This window comes from Varroa destructor, unplaced genomic scaffold (assembly GCF_002443255.2).
Source record: "Varroa destructor unplaced genomic scaffold, Vdes_3.0 BEIS01000001.1, whole genome shotgun sequence".
Classification (NCBI taxonomy): domain Eukaryota; kingdom Metazoa; phylum Arthropoda; class Arachnida; order Mesostigmata; family Varroidae; genus Varroa; species Varroa destructor.
The window spans coordinates 6,599,548-6,615,260 of record NW_019211454.1 but is presented as its reverse complement, the minus strand read 5'-3'; the positions used below and the strand labels follow the sequence as shown (position 1 = coordinate 6,615,260).

The 15,713-nt window shown below is 42.0% G+C and overlaps 1 protein-coding gene and 1 long non-coding RNA gene across 3 annotated transcripts in view; one reads left to right on the top strand and one right to left on the bottom strand.

Annotated features, from left to right (window-relative positions):
* Positions 1–11,634, top strand: part of LOC111243137 (uncharacterized) — a 48,956-nt gene extending 37,322 nt beyond the window's left edge. The window contains exons 2-3 of one of the 2 annotated variants that reach the window (XR_015317582.1): positions 6,902–7,917; positions 9,934–11,634. This is a non-coding gene — a long non-coding RNA (uncharacterized LOC111243137). The remainder of the gene's footprint in view (positions 1–6,901; positions 7,918–9,933) is intronic. The other variant, XR_002670330.2, reaches the window with a different exon arrangement.
* The window catches only part of LOC111242808 (uncharacterized), a 403,678-nt gene that overhangs the window by 280,959 nt on the left and 107,006 nt on the right, over positions 1–15,713 (bottom strand). The gene's annotated exons all lie outside the window — the stretch shown is intronic.

The window sequence follows — 15,713 nt, the reverse complement described above, 5'->3', positions numbered from 1 at the left end:
GGAGCCACCATGGACGGCTCTCGCGGCAATCACCACTGGAGTGGTTAGCTAGATAGTCGCTCTATCCCGCCAGTTTCCAGTGCGAGCATATTCAATGAAATTATTTGAGACAAGAACTTTCTGAGTGGCCCGAGCAGATAGATCTTGACGCGGCAAGCGGTCTGGCTGCCCAGGCCCTAGCAACCCGCTTGTGACTAACCCACAGAAACACTGCCGATGATTAGGCCCGAAGTATTCGGTCAAATGGCTTGACACGGAAGCGGTTTGTCGCAGTTGTCATCGAATTGCGGATCGTTTGCGTCTCTCATCTAGCCGCAGATGGGGAAAGAAACTATACGATAGAGATCGGCGCATCGTTATACAAACTGTGTTTGGGGTATATACATATCGGAGGCAGGCAAGCGCTATTCCTGTTGTAATCAAGTAACAGCGCATTTAATTAGATGTATATTGGCCTATATGGCCGAAATTTTTTCTAACCAGTGATCACTCCCCGACTCAGTCGGGTATACTATCAGTTCTGGCACGGTAGTAGAGAAAAACAGCGTTTCAGTTATACGATATCACAAAGATGCTAGTGGCCCTATTACACCCAGCGCTGGGTCATTGAATACACAAAACTGCAACTATTACAAACGTATGAAATAGTCCAGGGTTTCATTCCGTAACATGACATCAGGTCTATTATGATAACAATCCGCGTGGATAAAGCATTGTTGAACTCGGTGATTTTTCAAGTATAAGCATGAGCTATAGCATTCAAACAATTACACGTCCTCAATGAACGTCCAGATTTCAACTGGCTTAGTTCCAAATATATTCATATAGATACGCAAAGATTTTTTCCACTTATTCAGCACACATGACAAGTTTGGGACGTTTGAGCACGCTCATTCGGGCAATCATTCTCGGCTGATACCTCATCGCGTAAGAAGAACGAAACGCCACGTTTTTCAAGATTAACAGATCGCTGTAGCAGCAGCTATGGTACTATTGGCGTAGTTTGGCATCTAAATCTCGTGAGAGTTCTTGACCCGTTGGCCGTTACGCTCGACTGAGTTGTTCTTATTGGGAAGACCCTTGACAGAGAGGGGCGCGAAAGGGTCGACTTAGATCTTGGGAATTCGATGTTCCATTGGCCCGCAAATGGATCTAATATCATTGTTGTCTCCCCTGTCTTGAAGGAAAGCTTTGTCTTTTTAGAGTTTGTCTTCATCTGTCTCTGATTATCTATACATTGCCGTAATGTTGTTGGTTTAAGTTAAAGAAGCTATGAAGCTTGTTAAATCTTAAGTGTTCATGTAACGACCACAAACGAGACCAACGCTGCTAAAAATAATAAATATAAATCACCTAATCGTAATTTAAGATCCATGGTACCACGACATTGTCAGTAATTGGATTTTTTTTTTTCGTTACTTCATGAGATTATTCAAAATACGACACAACCACCTGATATGGAGTCAAAGGCAAGAAAAATGAAAACACGCTACAAAATTTCATTTTTACGTGGGAATACGATTATTATTATTATATACTCCGAAGATGATCATGGCGAGATTACCTTACATCAGTTGAAAATTTAAATATGATATGTTTTATTTTATTGTCTTTTTCTGCCTTTTTTATTATTCTTATTTCAATTTTATTATATCTATCTTAATAAAAATAAGTATGATTTTGCTTATAATTATAGAAGTGTATCAAAAGGTATTTGTGATAGAGGCTAAAAATAAGTATCCTATCTATTTCGGATAGAATAATTATTTCGTTCATCTATTATCAATCGAGCCTCTTGAACCTAAAGCTATTTAAGAATAGGTTTTAGTTTTCTTGAGGCAGATTATGCTAAGATCAGGCCCATGGTATGACCTATGCGAGGTGGCATCCTTTTTTATACAGAACCTGTAAAGCCGCTGGCTCTTGTCTGCTTCTATTCTAGAACATTTCTATTAATTTTTTAAGAGCTTCGTTACAGTTTTATTTGTGCGTTTATTTATTTATTGTTGGATTTTAATCTAATCTTACACGATGCATTTCTCAAGCTGAAACATTTTTCTTACATACTATTTATTACAATACACACCTATCTAACTACATATTACAACATACTCTATTATACTGCCTCGTGGCCTGCCTTTTTGAATAAAACATAATAAAAAAAAAATATATAAGATAAGCAGACGAAACGCTCAGCGACGTTTCTTCGGAACGGACTTTGCCTACTTATTTCATTTTCCTTAGACACCATTTTCACTGATACCTTTTTGCGGTCTCAGCTGTGACACCATTTTGGTGCTACGAATGGTCACAGCTGTGCTTTCTCGTGTCAACTGGTCATCGAAATGGTGATATCTCATCTGGTCACAAATTCAAATGGTGGTGCAACAGCATGACGTATCTGGCCTGCCGTCCTAACCAGCTTTGCTTGCCACTGGCCTTACGTCATCGTTCCAGCAATTGGCAAAAACCGTTTCACTTCTATGTATGCAATTTTTTCACATGGTCTTCACTTGTCCGTCATTAATGGATAACGACCAGCATCTGTCTGTGATGGCTGGGGCGGACGAAGAATACACGATGGATAGTGGACGGACGAGGGTAGCTATGCCGGTTTTTAGCATTTTGCCTGTTCCTCAAACGAGAAACAGACAGATGGAAATAGAAAAAGCGACGCAACCAACACACTCCGTGTTTCGTTGGTTCACTTGGCCACAGTAAACGGTGAGTGTTCATTTGAAATCTGCTTATCAGTTAAACGGTACGACTTCTGTGCTAGTAGACTATTTACCCGCAGGTGACGACTAGTGGTCATTAGACAAATCCGCCGTTACACATACATGTCCAATAGACGTACGATAAAGGCTTCTTTTGTTTTGTTTTGTTTTGTTTTTTTTTTTAAATTCCCTTACGTCAGTTCTATTCCCAGAGAGAATGCCATTGTTTATTATACGCAGCATATGGCATCCCTTGCTGTAATCAACCATGTGAATTTTTTCGTCGCGTTTGTTACAATTAACTCTGACACAGCAACGACACCAGAAAAAAAAAACGTAAAAAATATTTTTTACCATATATAAATCAGATTTCCTATGTATGTCTCTTATCACTGTTTCTATTGTAAAACTCCTCAGGGTCTTTACTTTTGTCTCCGTCAAGCGCTATAAATACGCGGTGCGGAACAGAAACTCAATGTTTTGTTTTAAACGACAACACCATCGACTGCTCGGTAAAAGTTAAGTCCTAGCAAATATTGATAACATAACTGACTGCCGTTTGAGTTTTAGGCAACAACATTTTCTCCGGTCGGCATAAGGGGTTTCTGTCAATGCAATGTCGTCAATTGGACAACGTTATATTAGGCGGATGCGTTCGATTGGTAGAGAATCGATACAAGAAGCATTGGGCATTATATAAACCGTGTCGAAGGAGTTAAGGCTGTGAATGGTGTGGCCTCAAAAAATTGCTGCGCCATAATTCACGAGTCCTTCAAAGGGACTGCAGGAGCGTTAAGTTCATCAAATCATCAAGTCTGGTTCTGAGATCGAACAGACCAGGGGGTCCGTCAGCCGAGCGGAGAAACAAGAACGCCTGTCGACAACAGGTGTGGAAGATACGATCTGTCTTTTTGCTTTTTGCAGAAGCCAAGGCTGAAAGCCAAGTAAGGACAGCTAGAAGGCATTGAGGAGGAAAAAAACGTAAGGCATAAGCTTTGCTCTTGTCCTACAATTCCCTCCTAGTATCTTCCAGGCAAGTACACATGGTTGACGTTTTAGTCAAGCTTACCTTATCCAGGGATGTTGCCGGATATCCGAGCGAGACATCTTGCTCTTGGCACGGCGAACGAACGCTAGCAGCTTTGAATATAGCACAAAACCCATGCAACGAATGGATATAGACAGCGTCGAATAAGATGCGAAATCCCCGACTAAGCTTCGCACATATACTAAGGTGTTGTTACAGTACTATAAAAATAAAACAGGGGCAAAGATTTCACGTTAGCGGTCGTGGTGTATTTCTAGCCCGACATAAATGGACAGCACCGTTTCCACTGTAGGCAGCAAACAATGGGGATTATACACGTTGATTGTATTAGTTCACAGCAAGACGTACCGGGGTATTATTCTATAATTACATGCTATGGAATTTTACGCATATAATAGTAATAGTGTATTATTATATTTTTTATAATTGTTATGTTATATAAGCTAACATACTCATTTCAATATAGATAGCCGATACATATAAAAACCAACCATCTGTTATACAGAAAACAAGCGTTTGTACTGTCGTTGGCATAAAATTTTTTCCCAAAATTAAAATTCAGTTTTTCAAATTGTTGCTTAGGAAAAATTTGTGCAGTAACGAGGTGCATGTGCCAGTTAGTTAATGATAACGTTGCCTTTTGGCCGTTGCACCTAGCGTAAGGATTACCTTCAAAACCGACAAAAGGTGTCGGTCGTGCAGGCATTTGGTATCGAATCGTCTTCGACATATGATTACAACGAAAAAAACATATATATTAATGAACTCGTCTAGCCTGAACATCTGTATCTAAAATACAATACTGACCCTTGATGCGTCACCTTGATCGTTACTATGTTAGGAAGGTGCAAACGATCTTAAGAGATTTCTCAGCAGAAGCTTTTGGGGCTAACATGGCACATTTTCGTCTCCAATTCTGCCTTGTTCCGTGCGTTTTACTTCTTCAGGCCTGCGTCTACGGACGTGGCCTCTTTACTTGATAAGCCTGTTTTTTCCTTCTGCTTTTTTTGGCTGGTAGGGGTCCAGGCAGGCTCAGTTAAAGACCCGCAATATCGTGTGCTTATTGCGGGTAAAAACGTGTTGATGGTTCGAAAAAAACCTACCTGGTTATTTACGAGTGACTTTTGGGCGATTCTGTATATCAAACCGCATTCAAGCTATGCACACTTGTTGCATTATAGAAAATGCCTATTGTACGGGTCCCTCTCGAACGACTAGAAAAAACGGAGGCATTTTCCTATCGCGGAACCTCTGCGAATGCTATAGGAAAGGTCTAGTTGACCCGTACTCATTACCTCTAACCTCACTATCTTCAGCGACGTGTGCATAACGCAAGCGCGATCTTTTCGTACCTGCATGTGTTGTAGATGTACTTTATATGGGATGCGTCGGTCATCTTGTTGTACAGCTCAAAATGCCGTTTCTCTAATGCGACTTCTCACGCATCGCGGACGTCATCTGTACGCAGTGAGGCTGGAACTCTACGACGGATCGATACATATTTTTAGTTGTTTGAAACTACGTTTATGATATAAATCATGATTCAGAGAATGTAACACAAAACATATTCCAATGGAACTACGTAAAGTAGCGGAAGGTTTTACAAGATCCAACACGTCAAATCTTCGAGCCGCTGGTACACCCCAAGCACCAAAAGCTGTATGAGATCACCTTTTTAATCTATGGATAGTTTTTTCTAGTGGATAACCTCTAAAAAATATGTTAGGCATATAATTCCTACATACAGATCAACGTGGTCTGAGAGAACGACGATCGGTGACCGAGGCGCTTCAGCGAACTGTATTAAACGCAACACTGAAATTGCATAACGTGCAAATTTCCAAATTCTCACTAGAACCTGGTACGAAGTTATTGATTATTTCCCCGGTCTATATCACAATTGAGTAAGGTTTTACCGAATAGATAATGACTGCGCCGATATAAACACAGAAATGCAATCGTTCGCTATCCTCCCTACAGACGACCCTCGTAAAAACATCACGTTTTATTTTGTTAGAGAATTGCTCTATTGTCACCGGCAATAAATAAACTTTTCACGATAGCCGGCAGCAAAGAGGCGCTACTCTGCTTTACCGATTGAACGGTGTTACCAACCGTTTCCACGACAATCGTAATTTCCTTACCGGAAACAAATCTGACTGCATGCCCATTAAACAAGGTGACGTAAAAGTTTTTCTGTCATTCTATCAAGAACTTGGCATCCATTATCCTTCAGAGCGGCCATTCGTCGCGATACAGTAACTAATTCTAATGGTTCGCCTTTCGCGCCACACTGAACGTCTTCTCGTACTTGGATTCAATTGAATCATTAGCTCTGCATGAAACGATTCTTGTAAGCGTTGTTCAGTTAATTGGTGGCAGTATGGATTCTGTAGACGGTGCATCATCGTATGGCATCCATCGTGGTAAACTCGCAACTTTATTACTCGAGAACAAGCAGATTTTGGGAAGTAGTCCATATGTAAATCCAATAAAACTAGGGAAGCTTCAAATCATATAAAGTTGAAGCTACAACCGACGTCGATAGCGAATTCAGACCGCGCGCAAAAATACCGAAGACACATCTTTCGTTGATGAGATCAGCAGGGTGCCCTCATAGTTTATGCGTTCTTTTTTTTCTGCTCTTTGGCCGAGACTAAACAGATTCAGCATGATAGAGATGTTGCAGCAGATGCATAAGCTCGTGTGTAGGGCGTACCACGTGTACGCTAAGACTGTTCTCTTTAAGCAGCGATTTTTTTTTATGTTTCCTTGTATTTCAAGCGTTTACTGTGTATGCTTTAAATATCGGGCAATTATTTTGATCGGGCGGAAGCGCGATTCTCCATGCGGATCGAAGCAAATCGAACTTTTTCCTGGTAGAGCCCATTGTCTAGGATTTTTAGCTAGATTAGGTAGTTAGGTAACTTGGGCGATGTCTCGCACGAATGCAAACGAACTTTTGACGCAGGCCTACCTAGATCGAGACTTGGTAAAAATTTTCAGTAAGTGAGGACGCAATGGGACCAAAGCGACTTTTGGCGAAATTCATGTACTATCACCAATGATAATTAAGGTCCTTTAGTGTCAAACATTTTAATGCTATTTAATTTTTTTTTTTTTTTTTTTAATATAGTACGTTCGTCGTGTCTAGCAAGGCTGATAAACTAAGTCCGAAGGTCGATATAACTCCAGGATTCGAGACCCTATGGCAGACCCACGACCCAAAGTGTAATATAGACGATTAGCGAGTCAGACTCGTTCCGCTAAAGGTAGCTCTGATGTCTGACAAAAGAGCCGCTAGAACTCGTAGAATAGAGTTCTTCATCACCGGTATAAAGCCGAGCTTATTTGCTCTGATCCACTACACGCATCTGATCCAATTCGTCATAAGTAGATAAAATTGCACATAACTCTTTACCCTTCTTGTAGTTGTCTGATCGACAGACGTATGGTTACTTGAAAACTGCATGCATATAAAAATGTTGAAAAAAGACTTAAATTTCGAAGATACTTTTAACTTACTGCTAAAACCTATGCTTTATTGTTCTATAAAGTTTATTCTAAACAGTCTAGACCTGTTTGTTTTTCCAGTAGTTGACGTCAAAACAAAGTAGTTACACGAGTCTGTTTCCATATGGCATATTGCCCGAACGCTGGCGTATATATATGTATATGCATTTATAGTGCGCATAAATGGAGATGGGTAACGCATGAAGAGCATTAATGTGTCTTTATCGCATGCAACTTTATTGCTCACAAAGAGCTTAGCTCAAACATAGCAGTTTATGAACAATATTGTGTATGTTCCTTTTTCATCACCCATTTCGTCCAATGGCAGCAAAGGAACTGGGGAAGGTCGTTCTTTGGTTCCGGCTGCGGAGGGCTTCTTCTTTTTTCAGCAGGACTCGAGTCCTCAAAGGCTTTTTAGAGGAACGCGGCTCTCCCACTTACAAGACAGCTTTTTTTGCACGCGACGTACGCACGCTTCTCTAGACAACCCTGCGTTTTCGTCCGACCTGACCGGGTAACGCTGCACAACTTCCTGGCAATCGGACAGAACGGGAAGTGGTTCCGCTCTGCGGATACTAGTAACAAGCAGCTGTTCGCAACAGCATGGCAGCGCATTGTAAACTGGGGCTGAAGGAACGGGTGAGTATGTAGCGGATGGGCATGAGGTAATCATTACATGCCGGAGTCAGAAACTCTTATCAAGACCCTCATGCTTTCCGCGAACGCGCTGATTCATTCGCTAGCTTTTGCCAGTAGCAAGAAGCTTCCGATTGTTTTATTAGTTTCGGTATGACCGAAAGCATAATTTAGTACGTTCTTACAGTAAAATTACAACTTTGCGTAGCAAATTTAAAACGGGGTGCGTGTTTCTCATCTAACAAAAAGGACCGGAAAGTGCATGATCGGAAGATGATGGTGTATAACGGTAGCTGTTCGGACTCAGGCGTCCCAAATGATGAAACAGGAACAAACATTTTGAGTATTAACTGTTCCAGAAAAAATCGGTGGCGAAAGAAACCTAGGTGCAACACTTAAGTATTACTACAGTCAAGCATTACACGGCTACGCTCGAAGACAGATAAAGTAGCTCACGTGTTCACGTTCACGTTCACGAGAGTTCGCATTGTGGCAATGTTACAGCACTTTATCACGGAAGTCATTGACACGTTTGTAGTTATCTTATTGTACCTAGTGCCCATCGATCGACCTGATTTCCTCAGTCTCTCTTGAGGAACGGCCAATCGCCGTTGATGGAACCTAAATAGGGCTAGCAACCAGACACGCTATCAATAGCAATTGCATGATGGAGTCAAATCAGTTTCATGTTCTCAGTTGATTACGTGCACAGCCCGAATCTGGCTGGCTTTCTCTTCTTTGTCAGTGTTTAGTTTTTACTGGATTACGTACTAATGTTTACATCAAGAACATCGCTGTACTACTTATATCGTTCAAAGTACCACATTCGAATATAAATCATTATCTGCGTTCAGGAACAATCGCTGTGCTTTTTCGGTACGTCGATTCTTGTAGCTCCGCCTAGGGACGCAGAAGTAGAGTTCGAACAATTCTTACGGTCAGTAGACTTTATTGATTCATGTTTTAATATACGACACTGAAAAGGTACCAACTATGTGACACATTGAAGGCTTTCACTTTAACTTTAGACCGCCGACTGAACTAGAGTGAAATAAGCTGCGCCCTCAGATGCTAATTCCCGAAATACTGCTTTTGTATGTGACAAGGCTGATTCTGAACATCACTGCTAAACGATTTTTTTAGGAGGCATTTACATTAGGAGGCAGAATTTTACTTGTTCTCAATCGAGACGTAAAATTAAATATTGCCCTGTTGAAGTAAATTGTTAGGGCGTCAGCTTACCTGTGTTGGCGCGATGCTTAAAAGTGTTCACTTGGGTGCCCCTTATTCTACTGGTACTCAAGGCGGGAAACGGGATTTTATTATTTGACCAAAAATATGAGATCTTGCTTGCGACTCATTGTAGCGTTATACGAGTTGGCTGGACGTACAGCAACTGCTAGGAATTTCCTCCAGTTTTGTAGCTTGGTCTGTGATAAAGTGCGCCAAACTGGAACACAAGGCGTGAGAAGCCGCTTCCACTTTTGCTCCCTTACTCGCCCAAGCAGCGAGATAATTTCTAACTCCGTTCTTTGGCACAATTATCTTTGCTGTAGATACTTTCCAATGATATGTTGGGCTTCGAATTATAATTTGTGTTTAGAATCGGGCATGCTGCCCAACGTTAAACTGAATAGAGGAGCGCGAACTACGACGGCGTGCTTTGCTTACACCCCATAATGACGTCATGTATAACATACCCCATTAAAAAGTACTTACCACTGTAGGTTACCTTTCTCGCTGCTGTGTAATAGTCCGAAAAAGGCAAATCGTTTATGTGAAAACTTGAAAATGATGCAGATTAAAACCGCTCTCCCGTGGTTAGATGCTATATCATATATAGTCATAACAAAAGTTCGAAGTTACTGTATTAAATCAGATAGAGGGCTTTAATTTAAAATGAAGCTACAGTCTCAAACTTGTGCTTGCTAATTCTTCAAGACTATGTTGGCGTGCCTGAATACATCTTTCAGCGTTCTCAGGTGATGAAACCTATTTTCACATTCTACTGCTTTCCAGGGATCGTCTCAATACAGACCGCCGGACCCAGCCAACAAGCGTTCTATGCCCACGACTGCCATTAGTGATAGAATTCCTAATTGCTAACAATGCGATACTTGTTTCGAATGTTGAGCGCCAAATTCTCAACATGTCGCACAACATGTGAAGGCCACTTGACCACCAACAATATTCTTTGATTCTTAAAGATCTGCCAACATTTTCCTCTGCGAATGACAATATCCTCATAGGTGTAACATGCCCGGACGTGCCTATGAACGACAAAAAAACGCGTAACATCCCACCCGTATGGGTTCATGACACTAATCTTCGACTCTGTGAGCAGGAAGAGACTATGTAAAACGTCGACGATCCGTTTTTCAGGGTCGAATTCGCAGCTTCCACCGTGTGGCGTTAAAAAAACTGTTAAAAAACTGATTACTCAGTGTAGGGGAAAAGCTCGATTTCATCTCTATATTGATACCGTAAAGTGTATAGTGAAGAATAGATTGCGACTATGTATTAGGACAAAGCTCGCGACATCGATTCAGGACAACAAAGTGTGTGGCAAGCGGTATTTAGTTATAAATCGATCTACAGCTATGGTAATCCGCTGTTAAGTTCATAGACACAATCGGGCTTAGACGATGAAAGTGTCGACTGAAAAATGGGGTCATATGCAATTGGCGATAGTTAAAAAAAATCGTTGAATAAGGTTGCCTTCGATGACAAGTCGATTTTGTTTTTTTCGTTAAGGTTTGATTCGTATGTAGATATCGAGACTGATTTCATTTCTCTGAAACTACGTGAATACCATACCGCTTCCTCATTTACCTTCCCGGATTGTGGCATAATTGGAGACATACAAACATTTGAACGAAGGCGTGGTGCAGCCTTGTTCTTCTCGACTGATTTGTGACAGTATAAAATAGGCATATTCAATTTGCTTTGAAATATTCTACATAATGTAGTACGTACTTGCTAACAACAAAGTGAGATTCATCATTAAAAGAACGGGACGTCCCGAACAAATCTACTATTGTATATGCTTACGTGGTTGGACGATGCAGGGATGTTCTATTCAGTTGCCATGCATCCCTCACCTATGCAGAACACTCTTATCATATATAAATAAAATGGCCAGAAATAAGAAAAACCTGTTAATAAATAAAATAACAATTGTTTTTTTATAGGAATCATGCAAACATCTGCATTGTTAGAACTATTCTTGTAATAACTTTTTAGTCAAACGACTATGCTATAATACTTAGGCTGTGTTTTACATGGAAAAGTTCGTACTGTAAAAAGGCGATTGTTAAAGTGTATCATCATTTAAAACTCAAACACATTGTAGTATACACTGTGTAAGCGTTTCGGGTAAGGGAACTTGATCTAAATTAATGTACAACGGTATCAAGTTATTAATAAAAAAAAAAAAACAAAAGAAAACAATTTTTTAATTCTGACTTAAAGCTTAATCACAGATTATAAGGGCACAATGATGTTTATTCTGGTTATCTTGGGAAGTTAGTACAATGCGTCTTGCTATCGCATACGTCTGTACTGCTATGGAACAGACACGTCAAGAAATTTAAGTGAAAATTAAGCCTGTCATGTACGGCATTTCTCGGCCGGTGTCGTTATTTTTTAGTACCAGCTGCTGCTACTACCACAACAGGGGGCAATGGCTCACCATGTATCATTAACAGTCTGCTAATACATAGAGATAATTTTTGTCGTCCGCGAGATAACTGATAAACGCTTGTCGGCTTTCGGCATATAGGTATATGATGAATGTCAGGCTGTCAGCCTAATCGTAGCAGATTCATCAGCTGAGACAGCGTGTTGGCTCCCCGCACACTGGTTTGCCTCATACGTTCCGAGTACGTAGGATAGGAGCCAGTAATCTTTATTTAGATAAAGTTATATGTAATCACATTGATTAGTTTATTAGTTCAGCTAAACACCGTACCGATTCAGACGATTATATAGCTAGTGATATGACTACGCAGTTACCCATACTATAATAAATATAATGACTTTCGAACGATAGGCTAGACTTCGATCACTGTTATCCATAATATAAATAGAGCCAGAGTACACGTATGTGCTATCTATATTTGTTGTACAGCCTAAGTGTCCTGACGCACAGCTACTCGCGGAGCGCTTTGGTAACCGAATACTGCGTACAATATAGAGGAAATACGTTCGAACACCCGGGCACGCATCTACATTGATCATAACCTCTATAACGAGTTCGCCTTTGTTGCACTATAACATATATATATTTGTATATGGAGAGCTAATTAATTGATACTAACGACGGCTGACGGACGGTGACAATCGCGTAAAACAATTAGTTTATCTTAGTTATTATTTATTTATTACTTAATAGTTATGTCGTTTCGTCGTGATGTTTTGCGTACCAGTGGAAAAGTATTATAAGATTGTTCTTTTTATTTTTATAATGAGAAAAATAGCGGTGCAATTATTAGTACATCCCTATGACTATTAATTATTGTCTGTCGTTCACAGCCGTCATAAATTATTTTTGAATGTTATCATGCGAACGTGTGAAACTCTGTGTGGAAACACTGCCGGTGTGGGTACTGCGATAATGGAAAACTACACGTGCCAGCCCATATATACAACAGTGTAACAAGGTCCGTTCCCTGCTAGCGGCACCCAGTTTGCTCCTACCGTTGCTGAAGTGTCAGCTGTTTTGGTCACTTCCCGCCGCTTTTTCCCATGTTCCCGCGTGACCCATTCAACCTCATAGAAAAGGCAGTTCGATACAAAATTATATATTTACGTTAACTAAGCATATACTGATCAAACGACGCCCCCATAAAAGCTGTTAAAGCACCATTAAGGAAGAGCGCATACACATGTCCCATGGTCTCTGGCGACTAAATTGGGAATAAGGGACGACCATGGTACGTGTGCGTGTCTGACACTAACTGTGCTGGAAGATGGCATCAGCACAATGATAGTCGCTTTGCACAAGCCACATCGCGGCTATGAATTTCGAAACGCCGATCGTCTTGAAATACAACCGTGCATACGACCACGTGTAAGACCAATAGTTAGCCTGACACAGGACAAAACTCTGAGAACGATTAGATTCATGACTTGCTGCTTAGAATCGGCAGGTGCGATAGAAGTGGTTACCCTGAGTGTTGTAAAGGGTTCACACTAAGTGTCGTCAATGTAGGTCATCATATCGAAAATTGTTCCTGCAAAGCTCATGCCTACGATTTCGTTCGAGTGTGCAGTTCTAAAACGGGGCCTTGAAAAAGGCCTTCCACATGTTTATTGCTGTAATGTCCAATCCAAATTGTATCCCTAATTCAATGGTTTTCACTAGCCAGTCTAGTCGCCTGTGCTGACTTCTATCGCAAGTATTTAAAACCTACCTGAGCATCGCGAGGGATGGCTTCTATAATACGGTCAAGCCTTCTGCTTCCCTCTCGAAGACATTGATTTGGAGCAGTTTGCGGTGACGCTTGCGGCTCTGTGTGCAAAGCATATGTAGCTGGAGGGCTTGGTAAATATTCCGGATTTGGAAATCCCGACAGATGCAGACGACGTTTTGAACATTTTTCAAGACATAAAAGAGATAGGTGGGAATGTCTATTCAACGTATGGACGAAGAAAAGGGCTTCGATATGTTCCACACAGTTGCCTAAGGTGCATGCTAGTGAAGTGACTGGCGGAAAGTACCTTCAGGCAACGCAAAGGGGTCGGCTTCACTGTCGAGAAGGGTGGCCTTACAAGATTCTACAGAGTGGCACCAGCGGAAAGCGCAGACATCCCACAAGCTGAAAGACACATCTGCAGGTTCGTGTGCCTTCTGGCGGCCCTTTCTGTTTTTGTAAGGGCATGAAGTTTTTCTGCGAAGCAATGACAAGAATAACCCGATGGTAAGGTAAATAAGCCACCCAAAACGAGTGACTGCGGCTCACGGTATTCACTTCGTCTAATCTAAAGAGATAAAGAGACGTCACTCTTTAGCGCGCTCCTCTGTCGCTCAGCACGGCCAGTGTGTTTTGTTCGTCTCCTGAGCACCGAAAACGCATTGAAATTCACTTCTTAAAAATGCATACGGGACGAGGACAGAGCATCTCGGAGTTGAATAAGGTCGGTGGCTCTTCGTCTTCTCTGACCTTCTTTCGTTTCTACTCTCTCCTTTTATTTGACACGCAGCTGAAAAAAAAGGGCCTTTTGGTAAGCCAACATCGCGAGACCCCTCAGATGGTCTACTTTTGTCGAGTACAAGGCTCGACATAGAGCAGATGGACTTGCACACTTCTGACAAAACCCCAGGTAAAGAAGCGTGTATCTCGGCATACTCCGTACGAGATACGTATGGTTAAACAGAGAACGCTTTTGGGCTTGGTTTACTTTCAAATCGAACTTGCATAGCTTTTGAACGTATCAAAAGCTTTAAAAGTACAGCCATTGTATGGCAGTATACTACGGATAATCGAGTATCTGGCTCTCCTACGTATCGAAGTTACAGCCTCCTTGTTTAGTTCTTCTCTTGCTCTGTACGACTTTTTCTTCTCTACTTTCCCGCCTTCTTTCTCTATTTGCAGGGAAGGTGCAAGGGGAAGATCGATGAGAGTAGATGGCTTTTGTCCACTGTGGGCTTGCTGGTGTCTTCTAGACGAATTGCAATGTTCCCTGTATCCCGCATCTAAGGCGACGAGTGTCTGTGTGTGTGTGTGTGTTTGAGGGGGGGGGGGGGGTAAAAGCAGCAAAGGTGGACGTGAAGGGGTGCTGCCACAACCGCAGTCACCGCCACGCAACCCTGACAGCTGGGTCCTACCTGCCTGGTGCCGTATGGGGCATTCGTAAGTGCATCAATCAACTACAGGAGCAGCAGCAGCTCTGCTCGTGCTTCTCGTAGGGCTGGCTAGCAGACTCACTGGCTGACTGGGACGCTTGTGATAGTAGTAGTTGCGGTAGTAGTCTTGTTCTTGTTTAACAGGGAAGTGTACTAGTTTTTGGCGACCGGGGACACACCCGCCCACTCGCCTGCCATCACTTTTGATTACGTGTTCGCGGTCTTCCATGCTCGCTCAGTGAGGTGCCCGTAATTCACAACCTGGCAGGCGATAGAAAGCATAAACTACTACGAACCAATATTCAGTCCCGATCCGCTTGAATCGCATCCGCGTAATCCGGCACGCTTGCTGACGACAGGTACCGACTATCATCTTTACAAACTAAGCTCGGCAGCTCGAAAGGTCTCGTGAGCAGACCACTATGGCCCAGTTGAAGAGCCCGCATTTTCTCACCGCCGATTTTCCAAACGATCATCATCTTTGTGGTTAAGTCGCCCAGTTACGAAGTCATAAATTCTCACTTGCCACGATTTCGCCGGATCTTTGCGTCGACTCGTCAGCCACCACCCATCGGTTGGCTTTTAGGAAAAAGACAACGTAGCACGAGTGCAGCTTCTGGACAGACGGATAGAGCAGGAATAGCCAGTCGGAACCCGTACACATATAGACGATACTGATGAAGAAGTAGGACAAGTTCAGATTTTATCGCTTCCGTGTGAGTGATTGATAAAGGGGAGCAAGGGAAAACGAAAAAACCCAGCGACACATTAAGGCAGTTGTGTAACCTTACTGTATACTACTTTACGACCGTATCACGCGAAGAACTGCATATCACAGGCCCAAATGAATGGGTTCCTTACCCCTCCATTTTTCCCTATTTTTCGGGCCTTGCTCTGCTTCGGACCACGTAAATAGTTCGTTACAAGCATGCTGCATGCCTCATTCCTCTTT